This window comes from Rhinoderma darwinii, assembly GCF_050947455.1.
Source record: "Rhinoderma darwinii isolate aRhiDar2 chromosome 2 unlocalized genomic scaffold, aRhiDar2.hap1 SUPER_2_unloc_31, whole genome shotgun sequence".
Lineage (NCBI taxonomy): Eukaryota > Metazoa > Chordata > Amphibia > Anura > Rhinodermatidae > Rhinoderma > Rhinoderma darwinii.
The window spans coordinates 814466-833802 of record NW_027461698.1 but is presented as its reverse complement, the minus strand read 5'-3'; the positions used below and the strand labels follow the sequence as shown (position 1 = coordinate 833802).

General features: G+C 50.4%; 9 non-coding genes across 9 annotated transcripts; all 9 read left to right on the top strand.

Moving 5' to 3' along the window:
* Positions 1 to 68: 68 nt before the first annotated feature.
* On the top strand, positions 69 to 259 carry LOC142677275 (U2 spliceosomal RNA). Its single transcript, XR_012852310.1, has one exon. It is a non-coding gene; the product is annotated as a U2 spliceosomal RNA (small nuclear RNA).
* Positions 260 to 1534: 1275 nt separating this feature from the next.
* Positions 1535 to 1725, top strand: LOC142677517 (U2 spliceosomal RNA). The gene has a single exon (XR_012852529.1). It is a non-coding gene; the product is annotated as a U2 spliceosomal RNA (small nuclear RNA).
* A 1284-nt stretch (positions 1726 to 3009) lies between these two features.
* On the top strand, positions 3010 to 3200 carry LOC142677445 (U2 spliceosomal RNA). Its single transcript, XR_012852464.1, has one exon. It is a non-coding gene; the product is annotated as a U2 spliceosomal RNA (small nuclear RNA).
* A 1266-nt stretch (positions 3201 to 4466) lies between these two features.
* LOC142677274 (U2 spliceosomal RNA) lies at positions 4467 to 4657 on the top strand. Its single transcript, XR_012852309.1, has one exon. It is a non-coding gene; the product is annotated as a U2 spliceosomal RNA (small nuclear RNA).
* A 1260-nt stretch (positions 4658 to 5917) lies between these two features.
* LOC142677420 (U2 spliceosomal RNA) lies at positions 5918 to 6108 on the top strand. Its single transcript, XR_012852442.1, has one exon. It is a non-coding gene; the product is annotated as a U2 spliceosomal RNA (small nuclear RNA).
* A 1283-nt stretch (positions 6109 to 7391) lies between these two features.
* Positions 7392 to 7582, top strand: LOC142677273 (U2 spliceosomal RNA). The gene has a single exon (XR_012852308.1). It is a non-coding gene; the product is annotated as a U2 spliceosomal RNA (small nuclear RNA).
* Positions 7583 to 15701: 8119 nt separating this feature from the next.
* On the top strand, positions 15702 to 15892 carry LOC142677475 (U2 spliceosomal RNA). Its single transcript, XR_012852491.1, has one exon. It is a non-coding gene; the product is annotated as a U2 spliceosomal RNA (small nuclear RNA).
* A 1266-nt stretch (positions 15893 to 17158) lies between these two features.
* LOC142677272 (U2 spliceosomal RNA) lies at positions 17159 to 17349 on the top strand. The gene has a single exon (XR_012852307.1). It is a non-coding gene; the product is annotated as a U2 spliceosomal RNA (small nuclear RNA).
* Positions 17350 to 18617: 1268 nt separating this feature from the next.
* Positions 18618 to 18808, top strand: LOC142677270 (U2 spliceosomal RNA). The gene has a single exon (XR_012852306.1). It is a non-coding gene; the product is annotated as a U2 spliceosomal RNA (small nuclear RNA).
* The last annotated feature ends 529 nt before the right edge of the window (positions 18809 to 19337 follow it).

Here is a 19337-nt window from a genome sequence, read left to right as displayed (position 1 = left end):
GCTGAATCGCTGCAAGGGGTGAACAGCAGTATTGGGCAGGCTCGGTCAACGCGCGGCCCGTTCGGGTTATCGCTTCTCGGCCTTTTGGCTAAGATCAAGTGTAGTATCTGTTCTTATCAGTTTAATATCTGATACGTCCCCTATCTGGGGACCATATATTAAATGGATTTTTAGAACAGGGAGATGGAAATAGAGCTTGCTCTGTCCACTCCACGCATTGACCTGGTATTGCAGTATTTCCAGGACCGGTGCACCCTTTCCTTATGTGTTTACTAAAATCAGATTCCAAAAGTGCTTTTTGTGTTTGCCATTGTTTTTGTCTTTCGGATGGGATCTCCCCTTTTAATCCCATTATTTCAACACCTGTTGGACAATGCATTTGTACAGTCATGTGTGATAATGAGCTAATTTATTAAATGCAATTAATTAATACATTGCCACCTCTTGTTTTGTGTCGTCTGTGTTTCTGTGTTTCCGGCATTTCACATTGGAACAGCTCATTCACCTTCCTTGTCTTCTCTCCGCCCTCCCTCCTAGGTAGGTTAAAGAGCTGCACCTGAGCCAGCCACTGATTGATGCAGCACCATAGTCAAATAGTGGAGTGGAGTAGGGGAACAGCAAACAGCCATTAAAGCAGCCAGCCCGCCCGCCCGCCCGTCACAATGGACCTACCTGTGTACACTAGATGGATGTGATGGAATGTACTGTGGTCCCTACATTTCAAGAAGAAGTAAGAATTGCAGTTGCAACAAACCCTTGCTTGCCTACAAAGAGAGCAGCAATTTGGATTTGTTACTATGTTACCTGGAAGAATAACAAACTGTGCAAGGATGGAGGTTGTAGGAGCAAGGAGAACAAGTTGTCTGTAAAGTTGGTGGATGCCTATTTTCCATTTTGCAGTCCCTTGTCTCCCTCTTGTGGCCTCCTGGAGGCAACTAGCTGTGCAAAAAAAAGACAGCCTGGGGGCCGGCTGTTGCAGTGTTGCCCTCTCAGGCAACACTGAGTGACTGACTGAGCCGCACCGTCTTATATAAAGTTCAGACGGAACTTTGCACGTGTCATAGTGGAGACCTCAGGAGCCAGAGCCAGCTTTCTGACATCATAATGGGGCCTCAGAGATAAAAGCCTGGGCCCAGGCAGTGTTGGTCAGTGCTGCTCAGCAGGCAGCACTGGACTGGATTAAAGCTGATACAAGGTGTGAAAGGAGAAGGGGTGGCAGTGGGCATGCACTTACTGCTGCTGCTGCTGCTGCTGCAGCTGCTGCCAGTGTTTGCACGGCAGGAGGGCATTTGGGCGTTGCCAGGAAGGCGTTTTTATGTCGATTCCTCCTCTTTCAGCACTGCATTGTGGTGCAAGCAAAAGAAGCAAATCCTGTCTTGCTTCCTCTCCGGCCTTTATTCACCTCCCGCTTAGTAGCTGTGAGTGTGTGTGAGCCTGCAGGGCCCCATGGAATTGCCTAGGAGTAGGCTGAATCGCTGCAAGGGGTGAACAGCAGTATTGGGCAGGCTCGGTCAACGCGCGGCCCGTTCGGGTTATCGCTTCTCGGCCTTTTGGCTAAGATCAAGTGTAGTATCTGTTCTTATCAGTTTAATATCTGATACGTCCCCTATCTGGGGACCATATATTAAATGGATTTTTAGAACAGGGAGATGGAAATAGAGCTTGCTCTGTCCACTCCACACATTGACCTGGTATTGCAGTATTTCCAGTACCGGTGCACCCTTTCCTTATGTGTTTACTAAAATCAGATTCCAAAAGTGCTTTTTGTGTTTGCCATTGTTTTTGTCTTTCGGATGGGATCTCCCCTTTTAATCCCATTATTTCAACACCTGTTGGACAATGCATTTGTACAGTCATGTGTGATAATGAGCTAATTTATTAAATGCAATTAATTAATACATTGCCACCTCTTGTTTTGTGTCGTCTGTGTTTCTGTGTTTCCGGCATTTCACATTGGAACAGCTCATTCACCTTCCTTGTCTTCTCTCCGCCCTCCCTCCTAGGTAGGTTAAAGAGCTGCACCTGAGCCAGCCACTGATTGATGCAGCACCATAGTCAAATAGTGGAGTGGAGTAGGGGAACAGCAAACAGCCATTAAAGCAGCCAGCCCGCCCGCCCGCCCGTCACAATGGACCTACCTGTGTACACTAGATGGATGTGATGGAATGTACTGTGGTCCCTACATTTCAAGAAGAAGTAAGAATTGCAGTTGCAACAAACCCTTGCTTGCCTACAAAGAGAGCAGCAATTTGGATTTGTTACTATGTTACCTGGAAGAATAACAAACTGTGCAAGGATGGAGGTTGTAGGAGCAAGGAGAACAAGTTGTCTGTAAAGTTGGTGGATGCCTATTTTCCATTTTGCAGTCCCTTGTCTCCCTCTTGTGGCCTCCTGGAGGCAACTAGCTGTGCAAAAAAAAGACAGCCTGGGGGCCGGCTGTTGCAGTGTTGCCCTCTCAGGCAACACTGAGTGACTGACTGAGCCGCACCGTCTTATATAAAGTTCAGACGGAACTTTGCACGTGTCATAGTGGAGACCTCAGGAGCCAGAGCCAGCTTTCTGACATCATAATGGGGCCTCAGAGATAAAAGCCTGGGCCCAGGCAGTGTTGGTCAGTGCTGCTCAGCAGGCAGCACTGGACTGGATTAAAGCTGATACAAGGTGTGAAAGGAGAAGGGGTGGCAGTGGGCATGCACTTACTGCTGCTGCTGCTGCTGCTGCTGCTGCTGCTGCTGCTGCCAGTGTTTGCACGGCAGGAGGGCATTTGGGCGTTGCCAGGAAGGCGTTTTTATGTCGATTCCTCCTCTTTCAGCACTGCATTGTGGTGCAAGCAAAAGAAGCAAATCCTGTCTTGCTTCCTCTCCGGCCTTTATTCACCTCCCGCTTAGTAGCTGTGAGTGTGTGTGAGCCTGCAGGGCCCCATGGAATTGCCTAGGAGTAGGCTGAATCGCTGCAAGGGGTGAACAGCAGTATTGGGCAGGCTCGGTCAACGCGCGGCCCGTTCGGGTTATCGCTTCTCGGCCTTTTGGCTAAGATCAAGTGTAGTATCTGTTCTTATCAGTTTAATATCTGATACGTCCCCTATCTGGGGACCATATATTAAATGGATTTTTAGAACAGGGAGATGGAAATAGAGCTTGCTCTGTCCACTCCACACATTGACCTGGTATTGCAGTATTTCCAGGACCGGTGCACCCTTTCCTTATGTGTTTACTAAAATCAGATTCCAAAAGTGCTTTTTGTGTTTGCCATTGTTTTTGTCTTTCGGATGGGATCTCCCCTTTTAATCCCATTATTTCAACACCTGTTGGACAATGCATTTGTACAGTCATGTGTGATAATGAGCTAATTTATTAAATGCAATTAATTAATACATTGCCACCTCTTGTTTTGTGTCGTCTGTGTTTCTGTGTTTCCGGCATTTCACATTGGAACAGCTCATTCACCTTCCTTGTCTTCTCTCCGCCCTCCCTCCTAGGTAGGTTAAAGAGCTGCACCTGAGCCAGCCACTGATTGATGCAGCACCATAGTCAAATAGTGGAGTGGAGTAGGGGAACAGCAAACAGCCATTAAAGCAGCCAGCCCGCCCGCCCGCCCGTCACAATGGACCTACCTGTGTACACTAGATGGATGTGATGGAATGTACTGTGGTCCCTACATTTCAAGAAGAAGTAAGAATTGCAGTTGCAACAAACCCTTGCTTGCCTACAAAGAGAGCAGCAATTTGGATTTGTTACTATGTTACCTGGAAGAATAACAAACTGTGCAAGGATGGAGGTTGTAGGAGCAAGGAGAACAAGTTGTCTGTAAAGTTGGTGGATGCCTATTTTCCATTTTGCAGTCCCTTGTCTCCCTCTTGTGGCCTCCTGGAGGCAACTAGCTGTGCAAAAAAAAGACAGCCTGGGGGCCGGCTGTTGCAGTGTTGCCCTCTCAGGCAACACTGAGTGACTGACTGAGCCGCACCGTCTTATATAAAGTTCAGACGGAACTTTGCACGTGTCATAGTGGAGACCTCAGGAGCCAGAGCCAGCTTTCTGACATCATAATGGGGCCTCAGAGATAAAAGCCTGGGCCCAGGCAGTGTTGGTCAGTGCTGCTCAGCAGGCAGCACTGGACTGGATTAAAGCTGATACAAGGTGTGAAAGGAGAAGGGGTGGCAGTGGGCATGCACTTACTGCTGCTGCTGCTGCTGCTGCCAGTGTTTGCACGGCAGGAGGGCATTTGGGCGTTGCCAGGAAGGCATTTTTATGTCGATTCCTCCTCTTTCAGCACTGCATTGTGGTGCAAGCAAAAGAAGCAAATCCTGTCTTGCTTCCTCTCCGGCCTTTATTCACCTCCCGCTTAGTAGCTATGAGTGTGTGTGAGCCTGCAGGGCCCCATGGAATTGCCTAGGAGTAGGCTGAATCGCTGCAAGGGGTGAACAGCAGTATTGGGCAGGCTCGGTCAACGCGCGGCCCGTTCGGGTTATCGCTTCTCGGCCTTTTGGCTAAGATCAAGTGTAGTATCTGTTCTTATCAGTTTAATATCTGATACGTCCCCTATCTGGGGACCATATATTAAATGGATTTTTAGAACAGGGAGATGGAAATAGAGCTTGCTCTGTCCACTCCACGCATTGACCTGGTATTGCAGTATTTCCAGGACCGGTGCACCCTTTCCTTATGTGTTTACTAAAATCAGATTCCAAAAGTGCTTTTTGTGTTTGCCATTGTTTTTGTCTTTCGGATGGGATCTCCCCTTTTAATCCCATTATTTCAACACCTGTTGGACAATGCATTTGTACAGTCATGTGTGATAATGAGCTAATTTATTAAATGCAATTAATTAATACATTGCCACCTCTTGTTTTGTGTCGTCTGTGTTTCTGTGTTTCCGGCATTTCACATTGGAACAGCTCATTCACCTTCCTTGTCTTCTCTCCGCCCTCCCTCCTAGGTAGGTTAAAGAGCTGCACCTGAGCCAGCCACTGATTGATGCAGCACCATAGTCAAATAGTGGAGTGGAGTAGGGGAACAGCAAACAGCCATTAAAGCAGCCAGCCCGCCCGCCCGCCCGTCACAATGGACCTACCTGTGTACACTAGATGGATGTGATGGAATGTACTGTGGTCCCTACATTTCAAGAAGAAGTAAGAATTGCAGTTGCAACAAACCCTTGCTTGCCTACAAAGAGAGCAGCAATTTGGATTTGTTACTATGTTACCTGGAAGAATAACAAACTGTGCAAGGATGGAGGTTGTAGGAGCAAGGAGAACAAGTTGTCTGTAAAGTTGGTGGATGCCTATTTTCCATTTTGCAGTCCCTTGTCTCCCTCTTGTGGCCTCCTGGAGGCAACTAGCTGTGCAAAAAAAAGACAGCCTGGGGGCCGGCTGTTGCAGTGTTGCCCTCTCAGGCAACACTGAGTGACTGACTGAGCCGCACCGTCTTATATAAAGTTCAGACGGAACTTTGCACGTGTCATAGTGGAGACCTCAGGAGCCAGAGCCAGCTTTCTGACATCATAATGGGGCCTCAGAGATAAAAGCCTGGGCCCAGGCAGTGTTGGTCAGTGCTGCTCAGCAGGCAGCACTGGACTGGATTAAAGCTGATACAAGGTGTGAAAGGAGAAGGGGTGGCAGTGGGCATGCACTTACTGCTGCTGCTGCTGCCAGTGTTTGCACGGCAGGAGGGCATTTGGGCGTTGCCAGGAAGGCGTTTTTATGTCGATTCCTCCTCTGTCAGCACTGCATTGTGGTGCAAGCAAAAGAAGCAAATCCTGTCTTGCTTCCTCTCCGGCCTTTATTCACCTCCCGCTTAGTAGCTGTGAGTGTGTGTGAGCCTGCAGGGCCCCATGGAATTGCCTAGGAGTAGGCTGAATCGCTGCAAGGGGTGAACAGCAGTATTGGGCAGGCTCGGTCAACGCGCGGCCCGTTCGGGTTATCGCTTCTCGGCCTTTTGGCTAAGATCAAGTGTAGTATCTGTTCTTATCAGTTTAATATCTGATACGTCCCTTATCTGGGGACCATATATTAAATGGATTTTTAGAACAGGGAGATGGAAATAGAGCTTGCTCTGTCCACTCCACGCATTGACCTGGTATTGCAGTATTTCCAGGACCGGTGCACCCTTTCCTTATGTGTTTACTAAAATCAGATTCCAAAAGTGCTTTTTGTGTTTGCCATTGTTTTTGTCTTTCGGATGGGATCTCCCCTTTTAATCCCATTATTTCAACACCTGTTGGACAATGCATTTGTACAGTCATGTGTGATAATGAGCTAATTTATTAAATGCAATTAATTAATACATTGCCACCTCTTGTTTTGTGTTGTCTGTGTTTCTGTGTTTCCGGCATTTCACATTGGAACAGCTCATTCACCTTCCTTGTCTTCTCCCCCCCCTTCTCCTAGGTAGGTTAAAGAGCTGCACCTGAGCCAGCCACTGATTGATGCAGCACCATAGTCAAATAGTGGAGTGGAGTAGGGGAACAGCAAACAGCCATTAAAGCAGCCAGCCCGCCCGCCCGCCCGTCACAATGGACCTACCTGTGTACACTAGATGGATGTGATGGAATGTACTGTGGTCCCTACATTTCAAGAAGAAGTAAGAATTGCAGTTGCAACAAACCCTTGCTTGCCTACAAAGAGAGCAGCAATTTGGATTTGTTACTATGTTACCTGGAAGAATAACAAACTGTGCAAGGATGGAGGTTGTAGGAGCAAGGAGAACAAGTTGTCTGTAAAGTTGGTGGATGCCTATTTTCCATTTTGCAGTCCCTTGTCTCCCTCTTGTGGCCTCCTGGAGGCAACTAGCTGTGCAAAAAAAAGACAGCCTGGGGGCCGGCTGTTGCAGTGTTGCCCTCTCAGGCAACACTGAGTGACTCACTGAGCCGCACCGTCTTATATAAAGTTCAGACGGAACTTTGCACGTGTCATAGTGGAGACCTCAGGAGCCAGAGCCAGCTTTCTGACATCATAATGGGGCCTCAGAGATAAAAGCCTGGGCCCAGGCAGTGTTGGTCAGTGCTGCTCAGCAGGCAGCACTGGACTGGATTAAAGCTGATACAAGGTGTGAAAGGAGAAGGGGTGGCAGTGGGCATGCACTTACTGCTGCTGCTGCTGCTGCTGCTGCTGCTGCTGCTGCTGCCAGTGTTTGCACGGCAGGAGGGCATTTGGGCGTTGCCAGGAAGGCGTTTTTATGTCGATTCCTCCTCTTTCAGCACTGCATTGTGGTGCAAGCAAAAGAAGCAAATCCTGTCTTGCTTCCTCTCCGGCCTTTATTCACCTCCCGCTTAGTAGCTGTGAGTGTGTGTGAGCCTGCAGGGCCCCATGGAATTGCCTAGGAGTAGGCTGAATCGCTGCAAGGGGTGAACAGCAGTATTGGGCAGGCTCGGTCAACGCGCGGCCCGTTCGGGTTATCGCTTCTCGGCCTTTTGGCTAAGATCAAGTGTAGTATCTGTTCTTATCAGTTTAATATCTGATACGTCCCCTATCTGGGGACCATATATTAAATGGATTTTTAGAACAGGGAGATGGAAATAGAGCTTGCTCTGTCCACTCCACGCATTGACCTGGTATTGCAGTATTTCCAGGACCGGTGCACCCTTTCCTTATGTGTTTACTAAAATCAGATTCCAAAAGTGCTTTTTGTGTTTGCCATTGTTTTTGTCTTTCGGATGGGATCTCCCCTTTTAATCCCATTATTTCAACACCTGTTGGATAATGCATTTGTACAGTCATGTGTGATAATGAGCTAATTTATTAAATGCAATTAATTAATACATTGCCACCTCTTGTTTTGTGTCGTCTGTGTTTCTGTGTTTCCGGCATTTCACATTGGAACAGCTCATTCACCTTCCTTGTCTTCTCTCCGCCCTCCCTCCTAGGTAGGTTAAAGAGCTGCACCTGAGCCAGCCACTGATTGATGCAGCACCATAGTCAAATAGTGGAGTGGAGTAGGGGAACAGGAAACAGCCATTAAAGCAGCCAGCCCGCCCGCCCGTCACAATGGACCTACCTGTGTACACTAGATGGATGTGATGGAATGTACTGTGGTCCCTACATTTCAAGAAGAAGTAAGAATTGCAGTTGCAACAAACCCTTGCTTGCCTACAAAGAGAGCAGCAATTTGGATTTGTTACTATGTTACCTGGAAGAATAACAAACTGTGCAAGGATGGAGGTTGTAGGAGCAAGGAGAACAAGTTGTCTGTAAAGTTGGTGGATGCCTATTTTCCATTTTGCAGTCCCTTGTCTCCCTCTAGAAGAGGCTGGACGCAGCTGCAGGCTTGAGGGAAGCCGACATGACCGTCCTGGTAGGGAAAGGGTTAATGTTAAGAGGTGAGGGAAAGGTGAAGAAGCTGAAGGAGGGACGGGGAGGAGCTAGGGGGGACGGGGGGGCCGTTGCTGCGCTTCCCGCTGTTTCTCGGCATTGAGCCGGGAGCAGCGGGAGGAGTAGTACACAAGAAGCAAAGCTCCCCGTTGCCCGGCTTTTTAGTATGGCAGAGGCCCTGATTTTAGAGCGGCTGCGTGCCGCTGCTGTGCACCACGGTCCCGGATGGCTGGAGGAGACCGTGGCTGCAGTAACGAGGATCCCGGACGCCGTTTCGCCACGTCGGGCACGGCGTTCGGGGTCTGTTGTAAGGGACAGGCTCCCCTCCCCCGGCCCCCCTACGAGCATGGCTATGGCGGCGGGGGGGGAGTCGGCAACAACCGCTCCTGCGCTGGGCAGGCAGAGAGCGGTAGCAGGGGTGACGGCGATGCAGGCTGTGTCGACCCGTCCCTCTCGGCGGTCCCGACCTCCAGAGCGCCTGAGTCCGGAGGTAGTCCCGCGGACACGGCGTCGCAGAGGGAGCCCGATCCCGGACGCTGCAGGCCAGGCAGCTGGGAGGACCGCCCCTTCCCAGGCCCTGCGTCCTGGCAGGAATCCCAGGCCGCGACGGGGTCCGGCGGTAAGCAGGGAGTCGCAGGCCGGGCTCCCTGTCACCCCTCCCCCATCAGATGGAAGATGTCAAGAGCAAGGTACGGCCGCCCCGCATGGTGATGTTCCGGCCAGGGGGCAGGCTTCGTCAGGATCGTCTAGACGGACGACTAGATCTGCAGCGACGTCGAGGCAACAGGTCCGGTCGGAAGTCTGGGTCCCGGCGGTCGGGCGGCAGGTTGCCGGCCCATCGGTCAGCGCGTCCTCATCCCCTTTCCGAAGAGGTCGTTGGGAGGGACAGTCGTCGGCGAGAGAAGAACTGGAGGAAGGTGAACTGGACGTCGATCGTCGAGGTCAGGATGGTCCGGCTGACGGGAACACAGCGCCTGTGCAGCCCGGTGAGTGTATAACTCCTTTATTGTCTTATCCAGCGATTTTTATGTCGGGTGTCGGCGGGGGGGCTGCTAGCATAGCATCGGGGGCCGGTAGTGGCGCGGGCGGACGCGACGGAGCGGGTTTGGCAGATTTAGTGGGTTGCTTACGGGAGCTGGTGGGGCGCCTGGATAGGGCCGCGGCGCCGGTAGTAACGGAAGTGTCCCCTGCGGTAGTTTGGGAAGGCCCCAGGGAAGTGGGATCGTTGCAGGCGCGTCCTGTGGTGGCGGTTAGAGAGGCGGTCGCGGTGTCGGTGCAGACTGAGGCACAGAAGGACGGCGATCGAGTGCGCATGGACGATCGTGCTCGGGGGGAGGTGTATGTTTGTTTTGAGGGTCCGTTGGGGGCGCATTTAAAGCAGGAGGTGCGTGATCGGATCTGGAAAGATGAATATGTTGAAATTTTTTCTCTCTTGCCGCTGGCTAAATTCAATTTGGATAAGAGCAAGCGGGATGAGAGTAAAAAGGACGAGGAGGAACGGCGGCGGTATAGGCTTATCCCGCAGACGTTCGTTAATTGGTCGCAGGCGTTCGCCATATTGGCTAGTGTGATAGGGGAAAAGGCGCCGGAAAATTGTTCGGCGTTATTTTGTTATTTTGATGCTATTGGGGAGGCTCATAGGGCGTATGGGGGTCAGGCGTGGCTGCGATATGATGAGCAATTCCGTCAGCGGAAGGCGGTTCGGCCGGCGATTCGGTGGGACCAGAAGGATATTGCTCTCTGGTTACGGGTTACGGCTCCGGTTAGGCAGCCCTTTCCCGGGAGCGGTGGCCAGGGAGGCCAGACTAGTCAGAGTGGACCAAGCGGCGGGGGAAAGGCGGGGTTTTGTTGGCAATTCAATGAAGGCCAGTGTAAGTTCGGGGCCACGTGCAAGTTCAAGCACGTGTGCTCCGAGTGTAATGGTGCATCACACGGGGCGGCAAAATGTCTGCGTAAAAAGAGGTCCGGGAACCAGCACGGGGCTGGTCAAGGGGGTGTCGCCGGTGAGGGTGGAAAGGATGGCCCCTTATCTAAATGAGTATCCGGATAGGGCGGCGGCTAAGTTGCTCTATGAAGGGTTTAGTGTTGGTTTTGTTATTCCTCCGCCTCCTTATGAGGTTCCGGTTACGCGGAGAAATTTAAAATCGGCTTACGGGCATGCGGAAGTCGTGTCGGAAAAGTTGTTAAAAGAAGTTTCGTTGGGGCGCATGTCGGGGCCATTTTGTGGAGTCGCCGGTGAAAGATTTAGTTGTGTCCCCTTTGGGTATTGTCCCTAAACGCGAGCCCGGAAAGTTTCGTTTGATTCAACATTTATCGTATCCCAAAGGTTCGTCGGTAAACGACGGGATTGATCACGAGTTGTGTTCCGTAGTTTATACCTCATTCGATAAGGCGGTGGGGTTAGTGCGGGCTGCGGGTCCGGGGGCGCTGCTAGCAAAAACCGACATCGAGGCGGCGTTCAGGTTGTTGCCGGTGCATCCAGAAAGCCAACGGCTGTTGGGCTGTTTTTGGAATGGGGCCTTTTACGTGGATCGGTGCCTTCCGATGGGGTGTTCTCTTTCTTGTGCATACTTCGAGGCGTTTAGTAGCTTCGTGGAGTGGGTAACGAGGGGAGTATCCGGGGTCGATTCGTTGATCCATTACTTAGATGATTTTTTGTGCGTTGGCCCGGGGGGTTCGCCGGTTTGCGGTAACTTGCTTCATGCCCTGCAGAAGGTGGCGAGGGATTTTGGGATCCCTTTGGCGCCGGAAAAAACGGAGGGCCCGGTAGCGACGATTTGTTTCTTGGGAATCGAAATTGACTCGGTGGCAATGGAGTGTCGGCTCCCGGCGGACAAGCTGGGTGCTTTGAGGCTGGAGGTGCGACGGGCTTGTAGAAGGAAGAAAATGTCGTTGAGGGAGCTTCAGTCGCTGCTGGGGAAGTTGAATTTCGCCTGCCGGATTATGCCGATGGGGAGGGTGTTTGGTAGAAGGTTGGCGGCGGCAACGGCGGGAGTGCGTGCGCCGCATCATTTTGTGAGGCTCAAGGAGGAGCACCGAGCTGATCTTCAGGTTTGGGATGACTTCTTGGGCCAGTACAATGGTCGCTCGCTATGGATGGCCCCAGCGCAGGATACGAGTGATCTGAATATTTTCACGGATGCGGCTGGGGCGGGTGGCTTTGGAGCTTACGGGGGAGGTCCGTGGTGCGCAGGTCAATGGCCGGCTAGCTGGGTGTCCAGTGGATTGACGCGGAATCTGGCCCTGCTCGAGCTGTTTCCCATCGTGGTGGCGGCTACCATTTGGGGGGACAGGCTCAGGGATAAGAAGGTCCGTTTTTACTGCGACAACATGGGTGTGGTGCTTGCCATTAATAACATCACGGCGTCCTCTCCTCCGGTAGTTCAATTGTTGCGACATTTAGTGTTGGTGTGTTTGTCGCTGAACGCGTGGGTGGTGGCGGTGCATGTCCCGGGTGTACGGAATTGTGTTGCTGATGCTCTTTCTCGCTCGCAGTGGGACCGGTTTCGGCAATTGGCTCCGGGAGCGGAACGTGTTGGTTTGGCGTGTCCGGATCATCTATGGGATCTGGTATCGGTCCCGTAGAGCAGCTGTTACAAAGGTCTTTGGCGGGCACGACGTGGAGGGCTTATGCTGCTTGTTGGAGGCAGTGGGAGGAGTGGGTAAGAGAGTTGGGTGATGTCAATACGGATAGAGACAGGTTGGTGGCACTTTTGTATTGGTTAGGGGATGCCTGGGAGGCGGGGTTTTCAGTAGCGAAGGTGAACCGGTTTATATCCGCGGTGGCGTTTGGGCTTAAGTTGCGGGGCTTGCGGGATGTATCGAAGGAATTTCTGGTATCGCAGGCTTTGAAGGGGTTGCGCAGAGGTAGGGTGGAGGCGGATAGTAGAAGGCCGGTGTCGTTTGCTTTGCTGGGCTTGTTGGGTGGTTCATTGGCATCGGTATGTCGTTCTTCAGATGAAATGGATTTGTTTCGGTTGGCTTTCTCGTTGGCGTTCTTCGGAGCATTTAGAATAGGTGAGTTGGTGTCGCCAAGTACTAAACAGGCAGGGGGGCTGAGATCGGGGGAGGTGAGCCTTTTTGCAGATCGGTTGGAGGTATGGTTGCGTAGATCAAAAACTGACCAATTAGGGAAGGGAAAACTGATAGTTTTGTTCGCTCTCCCGGGGTCGGTCATGTGCCCAGTAGAGTGCATGCGTGGTTTTACAAAAAACAGGGGGTCTCCAGATTTGCCTTTGTTATGTCATGTGGACGGGTCGTTTTTGTCCAGATTTCAGTTTGGAGCTGTTTTTAAAAAATGTTTGACGGCGGTTGGGGTTGCGGCAGGCTCATATTCATCTCATTCCTTCCGGATTGGCGCAGCAACGGAAGCAGGGCGCTGGGGGTTGGATGATGAGGGGGTGAGGCGTATTGGTCGTTGGGAGTCTAAAAGGTTTAAGTCCTATGTCCGCCCCCATATGTTGTAATTTTGTTATTTATGCTTGCAAATGTATATGGTGGTGCCTAACTGTGTTTTCCGTTTCAGATTCGCCTCCTTGTCTGGTGTGGTTGATGGGTCATTCGTACGTGCACTGGGGGGCTTTGAGGGCGGACGTCCGCCCGGATGGTCGCCAGTTGCGCATTCCGCGACAGGATGCGGTTGTGCATTGGCTGGGGTTTAGAGGTATGTCGTGGAACAGGGTGTTGGCGGAATTCCAGACATATGTGCGGCTTGATAGGGTTCCGGAGGTTTTAGTGTTGCACGTGGGTGGGAATGACTTAGGAGTCCGCCCTTTTCGTGAGTTGGTGCGGGATATCAAACATGATTTGTTGTGTTTGTGGGTATCTTATCCCAAGTTGGTGGTAGTATGGTCGGACATAGTCCCAAGGAAGCATTGGCGGTTAGCTAGATCGGTGGAGAGAGTCAATAAGGCTCGGATAAAAGTTAACCGGGCGGTGTCCCGTTTTGTGGCAAAGAACGGGGGCATTTGCGTGAGGCATAGGGATTTGGAGTCAGGATTGGGGAATTTCTGGAGGAGTGACGGGGTTCATCTGACCGAGGTTGGCATTGATATTTGGAGCTTGGCTATAGCAGAAGGCATAGAAAGGGCGGTGGTGGTGTGGAGGAACTCACAGGCTTAAGGTGGTCAAGGCCTGTTTCGCGGTGGCGGGGGGAGTCCTTGAGGCCAGTCAGTACAAAATGGTGGGGGGGTCGCATCGGGGGTATGCGTCCCCCAAAAAAGGTACATGGTTGAAGACTTCATCGGGTGTTATCCCTTTGAAGTGGTCTTCTGGTAGAAGGTATGTCACTTGAAGGCTTCATCGGGTGTTATCCCTTTGAAGTGGACTTCTAGTGGTCGGTATATCACTTGAGGGCTTCAACGGGTGTTATCCCCTTGAAGTGGACTTCTAGTGGGTGGAGCCATCTGCAGAGGTGAACGGTGCTTCCGAGCTGGTTTACGGCTGGAGGTAATTAGTGGTTTGCAGATGGCTAATTCGGTGTGTTCTTGAAAGGAACATCTGAAGGGGCTTCAAGGACTTCCTCTGCTCGGGTTAATGTTAACGTTTAATGGTTATTTATGATTCTGACCCATGTTGGGTCATGTGAATTATTAGGAGGAATTCTCTGGTGGATTCCTAACTAGTTATCCGAATGTTTCGGATTTAAATTGTTTTTATAAAACTGTGAAATTAATAAACGGCTGCTGTGGCCATTTCACATCCAACCTCGGTGTCATGTGTCGTTACTAAATGGGGGTGGGGGATAGTATGGTTTAAGGTTAACACACGACTCTACCTAGGCAGGTCAAGAAGAGGCTGGACGCAGCTGCAGGCTTGAGGGAAGCCGACATGACCGTCCTGGTAGGGAAAGGGTTAATGTTAAGAGGTGAGGGAAAGGTGAAGAAGCTGAAGGAGGGACGGGGAGGAGCTAGGGGGGACGGGGGGGCCGTTGCTGCGCTTCCCGCTGTTTCTCGGCATTGAGCCGGGAGCAGCGGGAGGAGTAGTACACAAGAAGCAAAGCTCCCACCCTCCCACCCTTGTTTTGTTACTCCTTAGGTCTTCTGTGCGTCCGTATATGAGCGTTGTGTTTTATTTTGTGTGTTTACTTAACATGTTTTTCTTTTTTCCGGAGTAGGTTCTGTTGTCATGGCAGCTGGCGGGGGGAGTCCTTGAGGCCAGTCAGTACAAAATGGTGGGGGGGTCGCATCGGGGGTATGCGTCCCCCAAAAAAGGTACATGGTTGAAGACTTCATCGGGTGTTATCCCTTTGAAGTGGTCTTCTGGTAGAAGGTATGTCACTTGAAGGCTTCATCGGGTGTTATCCCTTTGAAGTGGACTTCTAGTGGTCGGTATATCACTTGAGGGCTTCAACGGGTGTTATCCCCTTGAAGTGGACTTCTAGTGGGTGGAGCCATCTGCAGAGGTGAACGGTGCTTCCGAGCTGGTTTACGGCTGGAGGTAATTAGTGGTTTGCAGATGGCTAATTCGGTGTGTTCTTGAAAGGAACATCTGAAGGGGCTTCAAGGACTTCCTCTGCTCGGGTTAATGTTAACGTTTAATGGTTATTTATGATTCTGACCCATGTTGGGTCATGTGAATTATTAGGAGGAATTCTCTGGTGGATTCCTAACTAGTTATCCGAATGTTTCGGATTTAAATTGTTTTTATAAAACTGTGAAATTAATAAACGGCTGCTGTGGCCATTTCACATCCAACCTCGGTGTCATGTGTCGTTACTAAATGGGGGTGGGGGATAGTATGGTTTAAGGTTAACACACGACTCTACCTAGGCAGGTCATGTGGCCTCCTGGAGGCAACTAGCTGTGCAAAAAAAAGACAGCCTGGGAGCCGGCTGTTGCAGTGTTGCCCTCTCAGGCAACACTGAGTGACTGACTGAGCCGCACCGTCTTATATAAAGTTCAGACGGAACTTTGCACGTGTCATAGTGGAGACCTCAGGAGCCAGAGCCAGCTTTCTGACATCATAATGGGGCCTCAGAGATAAAAGCCTGGGCCCAGGCAGTGTTGGTCAGTGCTGCTCAGCAGGCAGCACTGGACTGGATTAAAGCTGATACAAGGTGTGAAAGGAGAAGGGGTGGCAGTGGGCATGCACTTACTGCTGCTGCTGCTGCTGCTGCTGCTGCTGCTGCCAGTGTTTGCACGGCAGGAGGGCATTTGGGCGTTGCCAGGAAGGCGTTTTTATGTCGATTCCTCCTCTTTCAGCACTGCATTGTGGTGCAAGCAAAAGAAGCAAATCCTGTCTTGCTTCCTCTCCGGCCTTTATTCACCTCCCGCGTAGCTGTGAGTGTGTGTGAGCCTGCAGGGCCCCATGGAATTGCCTAGGAGTAGGCTGAATCGCTGCAAGGGGTGAACAGCAGTATTGGGCAGGCTCGGTCAACGCGCGGCCCGTTCGGGTTATCGCTTCTCGGCCTTTTGGCTAAGATCAAGTGTAGTATCTGTTCTTATCAGTTTAATATCTGATACGTCCCCTATCTAGGGACCATATATTAAATGGATTTTTAGAACAGGGAGATGGAAATAGAGCTTGCTCTGTCCACTCCACGCATTGACCTGGTATTGCAGTATTTCCAGGACCGGTGCACCCTTTCCTTATGTGTTTACTAAAATCAGATTCCAAAAGTGCTTTTTGTGTTTGCCATTGTTTTTGTCTTTCGGATGGGATCTCCCCTTTTAATCCCATTATTTCAACACCTGTTGGACAATGCATTTGTACAGTCATGTGTGATAATGAGCTAATTTATTAAATGCAATTAATTAATACATTGCCACCTCTTGTTTTGTGTCGTCTGTGTTTCTGTGTTTCCGGCATTTCACATTGGAACAGCTCATTCACCTTCCTTGTCTTCTCTCCGCCCTCCCTCCTAGGTAGGTTAAAGAGCTGCACCTGAGCCAGCCACTGATTGATGCAGCACCATAGTCAAATAGTGGAGTGGAGTAGGGGAACAGCAAACAGCCATTAAAGCAGCCAGCCCGCCCGCCCGCCCGTCACAATGGACCTACCTGTGTACACTAGATGGATGTGATGGAATGTACTGTGGTCCCTACATTTCAAGAAGAAGTAAGAATTGCAGTTGCAACAAACCCTTGCTTGCCTACAAAGAGAGCAGCAATTTGGATTTGTTACTATGTTACCTGGAAGAATAACAAACTGTGCAAGGATGGAGGTTGTAGGAGCAAGGAGAACAAGTTGTCTGTAAAGTTGGTGGATGCCTATTTTCCATTTTGCAGTCCCTTGTCTCCCTCTTGTGGCCTCCTGGAGGCAACTAGCTGTGCAAAAAAAAGACAGCCTGGGGGCCGGCTGTTGCAGTGTTGCCCTCTCAGGCAACACTGAGTGACTGACTGAGCCGCACCGTCTTATATAAAGTTCAGACGGAACTTTGCACGTGTCATAGTGGAGACCTCAGGAGCCAGAGCCAGCTTTCTGACATCATAATGGGGCCTCAGAGATAAAAGCCTGGGCCCAGGCAGTGTTGGTCAGTGCTGCTCAGCAGGCAGCACTGGACTGGATTAAAGCTGATACAAGGTGTGAAAGGAGAAGGGGTGGCAGTGGGCATGCACTTACTGCTGCTGCTGCTGCTGCTGCCAGTGTTTGCACGGCAGGAGGGCATTTGGGCGTTGCCAGGAAGGCGTTTTTATGTCGATTCCTCCTCTTTCAGCACTGCATTGTGGTGCAAGCAAAAGAAGCAAATCCTGTCTTGCTTCCTCTCCGGCCTTTATTCACCTCCCGCTTAGTAGCTGTGAGTGTGTGTGAGCCTGCAGGGCCCCATGGAATTGCCTAGGAGTAGGCTGAATCGCTGCAAGGGGTGAACAGCAGTATTGGGCAGGCTCGGTCAACGCGCGGCCCGTTCGGGTTATCGCTTCTCGGCCTTTTGGCTAAGATCAAGTGTAGTATCTGTTCTTATCAGTTTAATATCTGATACGTCCCCTATCTGGGGACCATATATTAAATGGATTTTTAGAACAGGGAGATGGAAATAGAGCTTGCTCTGTCCACTCCACGCATTGACCTGGTATTGCAGTATTTCCAGGACCGGTGCACCCTTTCCTTATGTGTTTACTAAAATCAGATTCCAAAAGTGCTTTTTGTGTTTGCCATTGTTTTTGTCTTTCGGATGGGATCTCCCCTTTTAATCCCATTATTTCAACACCTGTTGGATAATGCATTTGTACAGTCATGTGTGATAATGAGCTAATTTATTAAATGCAATTAATTAATACATTGCCACCTCTTGTTTTGTGTCGTCTGTGTTTCTGTGTTTCCGGCATTTCACATTGGAACAGCTCATTCACCTTCCTTGTCTTCTCTCCGCCCTCCCTCCTAGGTAGGTTAAAGAGCTGCACCTGAGCCAGCCACTGATTGATGCAGCACCATAGTCAAATAGTGGAGTGGAGTAGGGGAACAGGAAACAGCCATTAAAGCAGCCAGCCCGCCCGCCCGTCACAATGGACCTACCTGTGTACACTAGATGGATGTGATGGAATGTACTGTGGTCCCTACATTTCAAGAAGAAGTAAGAATTGCAGTTGCAACAAACCCTTGCTTGCCTACAAAGAGAGCAGCAATTTGGATTTGTTACTATGTTACCTGGAAGAATAACAAACTGTGCAAGGATGGAGGTTGTAGGAGCAAGGAGAACAAGTTGTCTGTAAAGTTGGTGGATGCCTATTTTCCATTTTGCAGTCCCTTGTCTCCCTCTTGTGGCCTCCTGGAGGCAACTAGCTGTGCAAAAAAAAGACAGCCTGGGAGCCGGCTGTTGCAGTGTTGCCCTCTCAGGCAACACTGAGTGACTGACTGAGCCGCACCGTCTTATATAAAGTTCAGACGGAACTTTGCACGTGTCATAGTGGAGACCTCAGGAGCCAGAGCCAGCTTTCTGACATCATAATGGGGCCTCAGAGATAAAAGCCTGGGCCCAGGCAGTGTTGGTCAGTGCTGCTCAGCAGGCAGCACTGGACTGGATTAAAGCTGATACAAGGTGTGAAAGGAGAAGGGGTGGCAGTGGGCATGCACTTACTGCTGCTGCTGCTGCTGCTGCTGCTGCCAGTGTTTGCAAGGCAGGAGGGCATTTGGGCGTTGCCAGGAAGGCGTTTTTATGTCGATTCCTCCTCTTTCAGCACTGCATTGTGGTGCAAGCAAAAGAAGCAAATCCTGTCTTGCTTCCTCTCCGGCCTTTATTCACCTCCCGCTTAGTAGCTGTGAGTGTGTGTGAGCCTGCAGGGCCCCATGGAATTGCCTAGGAGTAGGCTGAATCGCTGCAAGGGGTGAACAGCAGTATTGGGCAGGCTCGGTCAACGCGCGGCCCGTTCGGGTTATCGCTTCTCGGCCTTTTGGCTAAGATCAAGTGTAGTATCTGTTCTTATCAGTTTAATATCTGATACGTCCCCTATCTGGGGACCATATATTAAATGGATTTTTAGAACAGGGAGATGGAAATAGAGCTTGCTCTGTCCACTCCACGCATTGACCTGGTATTGCAGTATTTCCAGGACCGGTGCACCCTTTCCTTATGTGTTTACTAAAATCAGATTCCAAAAGTGCTTTTTGTGTTTGCCATTGTTTTTGTCTTTCGGATGGGATCTCCCCTTTTAATCCCATTATTTCAACACCTGTTGGACAATGCATTTGTACAGTCATGTGTGATAATGAGCTAATTTATTAAATGCAATTAATTAATACATTGCCACCTCTTGTTTTGTGTCATCTGTGTTTCTGTGTTTCCGGCATTTCACATTGGAACAACTCATTCACCTTCCTTGTCTTCTCTCCGCCCTCCCTCCTAGGTAGGTTAAAGAGCTGCACCTGAGCCAGCCACTGATTGATGCAGCACCATAGTCAAATAGTGGAGTGGAGTAGGGGAACAGCAAACAGCCATTAAAGCAGCCAGCCCGCCCGTCACAATGGACCTACCTGTGTACACTAGATGGATGTGATGGAATGTACTGTGGTCCCTACATTTCAAGAAGAAGTAAGAATTGCAGTTGCAACAAACCCTTGCTTGCCTACAAAGAGAGCAGCAATTTGGATTTGTTAC